Here is an 11,788-nt window from a genome sequence, read left to right as displayed (position 1 = left end):
AAAAAAAAAGTGGAGGGACAGTAGTGGACAGAAAAACCCAGGATAAGATGGATTGACATAGTAATTGGGATAGGTAATAATTGGGGGTAGGTGTGCCATAGACAATGAGATTGGCTCAGGATAGGACAGGGTTCAGAACTCTTGAACATGAGTTATAAAGAACTAGATAGCACATAACAACCACAACAGAAGAAGGTCACATGGCTAAGTGGTTTGCTATCTAAATTGCATACTCTCTTATTGACTACTCTGAAGTTGCTATTTTTTTTTTTTTTTCTCTAAGGAGGATAGTAAACTGCTTGTTGAAGATGGCTCACAGGGACTGTGAACTGGGAAGATTTGTTTCCATATATTTTTGGATTAGCAGTCCAATTCCCTACAGAGTACACTAGCAGAATTCCCTGATTATAAATTCTTTTTCTGTCATTGCTATTGAGTCAGAACAGACACAAACCTGACCCTCTAGTGGGGTTTTGGGTCTATAAATCTTAAGGGAGAAGATTGCCTGTCTCCCACTGAGCCAGTAGTGGATTTGAACTGCCAGAGAATTGCCACTTTCAGATTAGCAGGGCAACTCCCTACGGACTCCACCCTCAGATTACAGATTAGGTATTTGGGAAGGGGCTGTAAAAATGACAGTTTTTAATATGTTCAGAAAGTGGCAGTTCAAAGTCACTAAGTGAGATATTTAATATGCAAATGTTATCTTTAACCTAGATTCATGCTTTTGCCAAATTTTAAGGACCAACAACTGATGATTAATTATCTAAGGACTTTTGGTTTGCATCAGTTAGTTTCCTTCTTTGTCTGGTTTTTAAGAGCTACAATTTTACCCTTTGGATATCACTGTACCAGGGTGAAGTACTCTAATGGATACTGAACAGAACACTGTGTAAGTTCCCCTGCTAACATCCTTTAAGATATTTCTTCTCATTTTATAACCCATCACTCTAGAAATAGCAACTTTTCTTACTTATATCCTCAGTGGGTCATTATATTTCTTATATAAAAAGAAATGAAAGACTTAATCTAAAAAAGAATAATACCAAATCTTTAATGATTTTTCTGTAATAAACATTGTATAGAAACTGAAGATTCAGTAGGAAACAGAATCAAACCATTTTAATTTTCACAAAACATGCTATGATCATCCTTTCAAATATCCTGAAAGTATTTTTTAATTTTAAAACTTCATGAAATATTTTACAAATATCAGTGTATTTTAGCATTCATAGCTATTGTATCAGATTTTGACTTTTGCGAAACATTTCATTGAAAGAAGTCTTAGTTTTGTACCCCAAAAAACAGTAATAAGAAAAGTAGAATTACGCTGTTTCTTTTTTTCTTTTTTCTTTTCAGATCTGACTGGCATAGGAGGAGTTTGTATCTTCTTCTCCAGTGGAGTATCTGGTGGATTTGAACCCCATGCCTTCAGGATTGCAAGGCAGATTCTTGCTACTAGGCCACCAGAACACCCTTCCACTGTTTCTTTTGTTCTGTTGAGAGGCCTGACTATTGGAACCAAGCAGCCATAACAATAGTACCATGATTAATCTCAGGCAGCGCATCCCAGATGAAAGCAAGGTACAAAGAAGGGGGCGAGGGAACACACATTCTTATTACATTTTGAATCTCTGTGGTATAGGAGCAGATTGACTGAGGATCCTTTACCACAGAGGTTGTAGGGAGGTCAAAGTGGAATCAGATGTCAGGAGGGACACTGAGCAACAACTGACTCTATGTGGAAACAAATCTTTACACCACATTTCATCTTTGAAACATGTTAGTAAATCTTGATGATTGTGTCAGAAACTGCCTTAGAGTCTGCATATCCAAACAAGACTGGATCATTAGTGAGTGTATTTCCCCAGAAAGGAAGATATTCCAATTGTAACTCTTAATTAAAAGTGTTATTCTAGACCAGCACTTTTGTATCCGCCAGCTCTGTCATAGGCAGTTGTGATGGCTAACTTTATGTGTAGTTTAGCTAAGCTGTGGTTAGATGCTATGGAGTCAAGTATGACTCCTAATGACCCCATAAACAACAGAACTGAACTCTGTCCTATTCTGTGCTAACCTCACAATCTCTGACACACTTGAGCCCATTATTGTAATTACTGTGTTAGTCCACCTGGTTGAGCTGTAATACCCAGTTATTTGGAAAAACACTAGTCTAGATTCTGTTATGATGTTGTTGCTGTACCATCAAATCAGGATCTACTCATAGATGATCCTCTAAGGGTTTTCAGAGACAATAAATTGCAAGGAGGAGATTGCTCATCCTTGTCCTGAGGAATGGCTGGTGGATTCAGAACATGTTGGCATCTCATCTTTTGGTTGACAACATAATTCCTTACCACTACGCTTAAGTAGTTATGTGTGATTCAGTTAGTCAGATTCAAATTAGAGTAGCTTACTTTCAACTATGTGACAGCTGAAGGCCTTAAGAACCAAAAAGCATTTAACTAGAGTTTGTTTTGTTTCTGGTTTCTAAAGATCCTCCAATACACCCCCCTCCCCCGCAAGAATATTCTTTACTCATCTCATTACCTCATCGGTCTATGGGTATTGAATTACAATCTGCAGGAGCTTCCAGTCTTTCTCTGACCTATACATTCTAGACTAGAAAAAGAAGCTTAAACTCACTAGATTGAGTTCCAACTCATAGCAAATCTTCATCAGGTTTGAATAGGAGAGGCTGTGAATAGGAGAGGGTCCAACCTTCTCCTAAGGAGCTTCTGGTAGATTTGAATCACTTGAAATGTACAGCCTTTTGGTAAGTAAAGCAACTCTCATATGTATGGGCCACCAGAGCTGCCACATATTTTGGACAGCTTTCCATAATTACATTAGCCAATTCCTTAAGTAAATTTCAATTTCTATTAAACATCAGTTTTGTTTTTATCAAGAATCCCAAGAAAACATCGACTTAAGACTTGAATAAAATAGAACAGTATTTAAATGTGTTGTTGTTGTTGTTATGTGCCATCGAGTCGCTTGCAACTCATAGCGACTCTATGTACAACAGCCCTAAACTCTGCTCTGTCCTGTGCCAATCACACTGTCTCTGACACTCCCATCCCGATTATCCCAGTTACTGAATCAATCCACCTCATAGAGGGCCTTCCCCTCCTGCACTGTCCCTCCACCCTCCCAAGCATGATGTTCTTCTCCAAGGACTGGTCTCTTCTCACAACATGTCCAAAATATGTGAGATGGAGCCTCAGAAGTAGTTTCTCTTAAAAAAGGAAAAGGTCATTTCCTCTTTATAGAATTTTAAGGAAAAAAGTAATGTCTGTTTTCATTCTTTCAACAAACAATGGACACAATGGAAAGAACTACAATGCATTCTGTAGGAAATGTCTTTTGTAAAATGGAATTTAGTCAATATGAATTTATGGGAGCTCCAACATTAATCAAGAGATTGTCTATTTATATTTACCAAAAATATTGGAAAAATTCATACACAAATATCACAAGTAGATGCTGAAGATTTGCTTTTTTCTCTTCTTCTTTGAGAGAATGGAGGAAAGCTTCCCAGATGAATATTTATTTCTGACGGTGAAATGGAGGGACTCTTGATTGACATGTTTTCATGTTATTCTTTCTTAGTTTGACATAAATAATATGCTGGAATCAGGCTGACTTACAAATGAAGGGCTTTGTTTTCCCTTTTGTTTGTGAATGTAATTGTCTCCATTAGCTGTAATAGAAGTTTTGGGGTCTGTCTGGTCTGAAGGGAGAATAGAGGGCTCACAGTGGAAAGCTGGCTCTGTGCTATTAAATTCATGAAGAGGAAAGGCCATGGATATTTCAACACCCAGCCTCCATGCCATGATGAAAATAGAAGTTGTTTGAAAGTGTTCATACTTTTCTTTATCAAAGCCTTAAAAAGAAATAAAATGAAAGCCCAGTGTGCACAAGAACAATTTTATATGGTCATTGAAAAGATTAAGGATGATCTTAAAAATGTCTGGAACATTTTTTTCTTGAGTAATGGGGATATGTGTGCAGCAATAAATGCACACTAGCATCAGGGAGCCAATTTCTTCATCTTGTAACCAATACAAGTCCATCTCCTAAAGGTCAAGTTGGCTAATAAAAAAACTTCCATAAAATTCAGACTGTGGAACATAATATCCTGAGAAATGAATTTGAGCTATTATCAGGAAAGTATTTCACAGCAAGGATCTATTTAGCTTTTTCCAAAAATGTATAACACATTTGCTATAGCCATATAGACAAGATAATGAACCTCAAATTTAATTAATAAATAAGCTTTATTAATAATATAATCATCACATAGAATTGTGTCCTGTGTAAAAATGAAAAAAGCGCTCCAAGTAAACAGAATCTTATTTTGAGTTTAATTCCTTTTTATAAACATTGTTGATTATTTTATTCCCTCATGTATCCTAGTGCCTAGCTCAGGTGCCTGGCACCTATTTGGGACTCAGTAGTATTTGTTGCATCTTGCAGTAGAAGGTCAAGGACTGCAGCCTTCAATACAGACTAAAGCTCAACATAAAACAAAGACTATCACCATTGGACTGATTGACAGCATCATGGTAGATGGTTAAGAGATTGAGATTGTTGACAGTCTCACTTTGCTTGACTCCACAATCAACACTCTTGGTACCAGCAGCCAGAAAATCAAAAGATGAATTACATTGAGAAAGTTGGCTGTCAAGGACATCTCCAATGTACTGAAGAGCAATGACATCATTCTGGAGACTAAGGCATACCTGATCCAGGCCATGATCTTCGCAATTATGTGCTATGCATCTGAAAGCTGGACAATGACTAGAGATGATAGAGAATTGATGCCTTTGAACTGCGGTGCTGGAGATGAGTATTGAATATACCATGACTGCTAAGAGAACAAACAGGTTCATTCTGGAGAGGGTGAAACCAGCCTGCTCCTTGGAGGCAAGGATTCTGATGCTCCTTCTGACATGTTGTTGTTATGTGCCGTCGAGTCGCTTGCAACTCATAGCGACCCTATGTACAACAGCCCTAAACTCTGTCCTGTGCCAATCGCACTGTCTCTGACACTCCCATCCCGATTATCCCAGTCACTGAATCAATCCACCTCATAGAGGGTCTTCCCCTCCTGTGCTGTCCCTCCACCCTCCCAAGTATGATGTCCTTCTCCAAGGATTGGTCTCTCCTCACAACATGTCCAAAGTATGTTAGACTGAGCCTCAGAATCCTTGCCTCCAAGGAGCCACCCGGTTTAACCCTTTCCAGGACAAATCTGTTTTCCTAGCAGTCCATGGTATTCTCAATACTCTTCTCCAGCACCACAGCTCAAAGGCATCAATTCTCCTTCTATCCTCCTTGGTCATTGTCCAACTCTCTGATGCATAACAAGTGATTGCAAAGACCACGGCCTGTATCAGACGCAGGACCAGTTCTTAGAGAGGGGTATTATGCTTGGGACGATGGAGGGAAAGACCCTTGATGAGATGGATTGACTCAGTAACTGGAATAATGTGGGGTGTGTCAGAGACAGTAAAGTAGGCTCAGGACAGAGCAGGGGTCAGAGCTGTTGTACACAAGGTCGCTATGAGTTGCAGGTGACTTGATGGCACATAACAACAATAGTATCTATTGAATGAAAGGACAAATGATTGAGTGCTTACAAAGTACAATGCGCTATTCCAGTCAAGTCTTACTCTAAAGAAATAGAAATCTTCACACACACACACACACACACACACACACACACACACACACACGAATTTTATTCCCAGATCTCATGTTTTATATTCCAAATACAAAGTCAGTGATCCTAAATGCAGTATTAAGAGCACAAACTAGCTATAATGGGAGTACTTAGAAGTGATTGATTCTGTTTGAAGTCTTCAAAGAGAAAACAATATTTGATTAAGACATCTTTTGATAGGGGAACAACAGAAAGAATGATCTGAGTACCAGTCATGTGAGAGTATGTGTTTCCAAAATAGTATAGTCTAGTGTGGTGAAAGCTAGTTGGATAGGGATTGGGGGAAGTAGTAGAAAGAGGTAGGAAATATGCATGTTCCCATAAAATTGTGAAAAATATTGAGTATCATGTGACAAAGTTAGACTTTTTAAGTAATTATTTTTTCAAATAGAATGATGGCCTGATTCAATCTGTACTTAGATGACTTTGAGACTAGTGCAAAGAATGCATTGTTACTGTTAGGTGTTATCTAGTTTATTCATACTGTCTAAGAAGCAGATGCAATGTGGGGGTGACAGAGTATGATTTCTACCCACTTTATAAAAGGGAACTCTCCTCATCAATAATATCCATAGTGCCGTTTAAGAGCACTGTTGTCCTAGTGGCAAGAAGCTGTGCTGCAATCTTGAAGACACATAGTTTGAATCCACCAGCTGCTCCACAGGAGAAGGATGGCAGTCTCCTCCTGTGTGATTAACTTTCTCTAAAAATCTGCTGTATGGTCAGCAATGGATCAGTTCCAACTTGATGGTACACAACAACCACCACCCCCACCATATAAATAGCTACATGGTCAGACATGCCACCCCATGCTCCTGCACCTATTTCTACCGATAATTGGGCCCAATGTTTGTTGCAAATTGACTCACAGACTTTACTCAAAATTGTGGGATTTATTAAGGAATAGGTTGGGGAGTGAACAGGCAAAGAATAACACACAATGCAAGTCCAGGTTTATCCAGCAGTCCCAAACCAGATTAACAGATTCCTCAATTAGTGAAAGTCCAGTTTCAGTTCAGCAGCACAAATGCAAGGAGCCTCTGGTTTCCAGCAAACTTCTTTATCTCAGAGCCATTACAAGTTAGCTTTTCCTTCAATCACCCATCAGTCTAAACCTTTAACTTTGGCATAATTTCCAGGGTTTTTTTGGTTATACCTTGCCAAAAATCTCTTCACAGCAGTGCCACAGTCTCTTCATTCATTCTTCATCACTGTTACCACTGTGGAGAAAGTGCTCTCTTACATTAGTTCCACAGCTGTTGATTATTTTCACTATGATATGTCCACAGTTAAGACAGTTAAAGACTATGCCCCCAGTGGGGTCTAACACAATGGATAGAAAATCTAATTTTCTGACACTGTAGAGACCTATAGTTATCTTGTATAAGAGAGTAGAACTACCTAATAAGGTTTTCTAGGCTGTAATTTGGCTGCTTACTGAAAAGTCAGAAGTTCAAATATACCACCCACACAGTGAGAGAGAGATGAGCAATCTCATCCTGTAACAAACACTCTGCTTTTTAAAAGGTCTAGTGGAGAGTCTCTGTAAGTTGTAACTGACTTGACAGCAATGAGTTTGAGTTTTAGAATATTTATGAGGGGAAAAAAGAAAAAAAAATAATATTTATGAGAATTCCCCCCCCCCCCCCCCCCGTGGAACTACTTGGTAAGCTCCTGAGCTCCTTGCCTAAAGTAACACAAACATTACTCCAGTTGAACTTGGGATAGTCATCTGCAGCTTGGTCTTTTCTCATGGTTATACACTCCCTTTTGCCACTAATCAGACCAGTCAATGGGCTGTGGGTGGCAGTGACAGCATATTGCTGCTGTGTTGACTGGATGGAGCCCATGTTCCAGATGGTGGGAACACAAGAACCATCGCCAACCTAGGTGTCTGAGTCTGCACAGGGGACAGGTATCCTGGAGAACAGCCTTTACCTGAGCAGGTGGTACTTGAAAGAGAAATGTGCCTTTTGTGTGAAAGAACAAAGAAGTCAGTAGGGGACAGGTATCCTGGAGAACAGCCTTTACCTGAGCAGGTGGTACTTGAAAGAGAAATGTGCCTTTTGTGTGAAAGAACAAAGAAGTCAGTCTTAGAAGAAATACAACCAGATGTTCCTTGGAAGTGATGATGGCAAGATCTCAATGTTTACTTTGAAAATGTCATCAGGAAAGGCTGATTGATTGCTAGAAGAGGACATCATGACTAAGACACCATGAGGGCCAAAAAAATGGGGGAATACTAGAAGGAGTGATGAAATAGCTACAACTGTTTTAGTCATCTAGTATTGCTGTAATGGAAACACCAAAAATTAGGAAAGGGGATGATTTTAACATAAATTATTTTCTTACAGTTTTTATTACTAGACGTCTATATTCAGGGTACTGATTTTAGAGGATGGTCCTTGCTCTTTGCCTCCTTGCTGATTTTAAGGTAGCTTGACACCTCTCTTGTCTTTGCTTGCTTCTTTATTCATAATCTGCTCTTTTTATATCTCAGAGGTGATTGATTGAAAACATCCACTGCACTAACATGACCACATAATATGATGAAGAAAACCAATTCCCATTGATAATGACCATCAATCTGAAACAAAATTAAACTTGTTGCTAGTACTTTCATCACCACACTACCAGAACTTCTTGACCACAGGTATGTTAAGTGTTTTTTAGTGGATTACAACTCACAGTGACCCTGTAAATAACACTTCTTGCCTTATCCTGCATCAGTATCATTACCCTTATCATGTTCACTTTCTAACTTGAGGGGCTTATATTCTGCCACTGTATAAAAAGAAATTGTTCTTCTGTTATTCATAGAGTTTCATAAGTGAATGGCCAGCCCTGATTTTTAATCTGTCTTTGTCTGGAAATATCACCGAGACCTGGATGTTATAGGTAACCCTGCTGGTATTTGAAATACTGTTGACACAGCTTCCAGCATCCTAGAAACATGCAAGCCACCACAATATAGCAAACTGACAGATGAATAGTGAATGATAGGAATAGGGGATTAGAATTTGCAACACGTATTTTTGGGTGTTCAAGTCAACCCGCAGCAACATGGACTGAAATATCAATGATTATGAATATGTTGCCGGGCTGGGTAAGGTTTCCTTCTGTTATATATTAGGTTTTATATTATGAGTTATAGTTGACAATGCCAACTTAAAACACCACCACCACCACCACCACAGTTTTAGTATACTTGTTATTCAAGCACAAGTGAGCCTAACGTGACTGTTGTTATGTGCTTTCAAGCCACCTGCAACTCACAACGACCCTATGTACAACAGTTAAACCCTGCTCTATGTTGAGCCAACTTCTCTGTCTCTGATACATCTACCCTCATTACCCAAGTCACTGAGTCAGTTCATCTCATCCACAGTCTTCTTCTCTTATGCTGTCCCTCCACCCTTCCAAGCATGATGTCCTTCTTCAAAGACTGGTCTTTCCTAGAAACATGCCCAAAGTATGTCAGAGCTTCAAAATTTTTGCCTCTAAGGAGCAGCTTGGTTTCACCCTCTCTAGGATGCTAAACACTGTGACACTAATGTGTCAAATGCGATAATGGTACCCATAGTGGACAGTATTTGGTGGAGCTCCCAGATTAAAACAAACTTGGAAGCAGGAGTGGCATATACTTCTGAAATAGCTTGCCTCTGGAAACTCTATGAACTTGGAGAAATGATGAAAGTTATACGAGTGTTTAGGTCTTTCATTCATAGGGTTGCTATGAGTCATCTATGACTAGACGACCCTTAATGACAATAACAATGAGAGAGCTCTGTTGGCCTAGTGGATAAAAAGTTATGCTACCAAGCCAAAGATAGGTGATTTTAATCTCCAGCCCTCAGGCCTAGTTTTAATTGTTTTTGGTCAAACATTCTTCTAAGTGGTATAATACTGGTCTTTCAATTTGCTGCACAGAGATAACCTGTGGTTGCTGGGATGCTAAACATGGTGACACTGATGTGTCAAATGCGATAATGGTTATCCAGGGTGGACAGTGTTTGGTGGAACTCTCAGATTAAAAAAGTCTTGGAAGCAGGAGTGGTATCCACTTCTGAAATAAGGGCCTCTGGAAACTCTATGAACTTGGAGAAAAGATGAAAGTTATACAAGTGTTCAGTTTTTTCATTCATAGGGTTGCTATGCAGCATCTACAACTCGATGGCACTTAACAGCAGCAACAACAACAACAACAGGATAAACCTGTTTGTTCTTCTAGCAGTCCATGGCATATTCAATACTCTTCTCCAGCACCACAACTCAAAGGCATATTCTTCAGTCAGTCTTAGTTCTTGTCCAGTTCTCTGATGCATAGCAAGTAAATTCAAAGACCATGGCCTGCATCAGGTACACCTTTGTCTCCAGACTAACATTGTTGCTTTTCAGTACTCTAGAGAGGTCCTTGGCAAGCAGATTTTCCCAATGCAATTTGTCTTTTGATTTCCTGGCTACTGGTGCCAAGAGTGTTGATTGTTGAGCCAAGCAAGCTGTAATTGTTAACAATCTCAATCTCTTCACCATCTATCATGATGCTTCCAATTGGTCCAGTGGTGTGAATCTGTTTTCTTGATGTTGAGCTTCAATCCACATTGAAGGCTGCGGTCCTTGACCTTCAAATGCCTCAGGTCCTCATCAGTTTCAGCAAGAAGGTTGTGTCATCTATATAACACAGGTTGTTGATGAGGACAGAGATGCATCCTATTTCCATGTGTTTTTGATCCATATGTAGAACTTGAGTAGTACAGTGATTTAATTCTAATGCTTACATAGTATACAATTGGAATGAGTAACTCAGAGTTTGAAGAAGTGAAAAAGAATTTCAAAGATGAGACTAGATTTCATGAAAAATGGTCAGAATTATCAGGGAGAGAGGAAAGTGAAGAGTGTCAATGTAAAAGAAACATTCTAAACAAAGGCTTGGGGTTTAAAATGGCATGATGTGTTAGGGGAGCCATGAGTGGTTTTCTTGGGCTGCAGGTAGAGTGCATGACCAGGTGAATGACTTCTGTCAGTGTAGGAGGTGAACCCACTACTGCAGAATGCCTTCCCAGCACACTGATTGTGGGACTGGGATAAGGCAGCAAGTAAAGGAAGCCAACCAAATGTCAAAGCTTTTCCTTAATCATCATAATTAAAGGTAGAATTAAGGGTTTCCTTTCTACTTCAGGCTTTCAGCCTTTGCTGTCACTAAATACTATTAAATGCAGTGATGCAATCTATAAGGGTTTTTCAGACAATTCCTTCTGGGCCCATGGAGACCTCTTTAGAGAGATTACACTTTGGAACCAAGGGTGTAAATAGGAATTATCCAGGCAGAATTAACAAGGGTGGGAGGATGCTGTTTGAGTTGTATATATTTATAGTCTATAAAAGGAAATCTAAAAATACCCTGAGAGCAGTGACATGTTTTGTGGCAGACTCAATTCTATCCAGAGACAATTACTCCATTCATCAGGCATAATTATTGTAACAATGTCTTATCTATAGCTCACAAACTTTATAATAAATAAGTTTATGCTGTCATAGAATTTGCTAGCTATCTCAATAAAATACTCTCTGATCACCTTTCACAATGTAAGGGGGGGAAATTAAAAAACAAACAGACGTAATGACTAATAAGTAGTTTTCTAACACTTGAGTCTATAAACTCTTCAACTTATAGGAAGACGTGCTCATCATGTTCATATTTCTCCTAAATCCAAGTACAAACCAGTAAAATTATTTCTTCAGTTACCCAACAAATATTTATGAAGTGCCTGAGTCAGTCAGTATGCAACTAGGGCAGGCAATATAGTGATCAATAAAGGGCCTCGAATTCTGCCTTGACAAGTCTACATGTGAGAGATAAAACAGATTAACTGATACCTGAGGACAGGGCGCGGGGTAAGACTGAGAAAAACTGGATAAATTGTTTACTGCATTGAAGTCTATGAGGGAGAGAATAGTTTAAAGGTATTATATTTTAGGGCATTATGTTTATCATAAGAGTACGAAATGAGGGTTGCAGAGTGGATTATATTTGGGGTGGGGGTGGGGTTGGGGAGTGTA

Source organism: Elephantulus edwardii, unplaced genomic scaffold (assembly GCF_000299155.1).
Source record: "Elephantulus edwardii isolate Elephantulus edwardi_28Jun2011 unplaced genomic scaffold, EleEdw1.0 scaffold00139, whole genome shotgun sequence".
Classification (NCBI taxonomy): Eukaryota; Metazoa; Chordata; class Mammalia; order Macroscelidea; family Macroscelididae; genus Elephantulus; species Elephantulus edwardii.
This window is presented reverse-complemented; position numbering follows the sequence as displayed.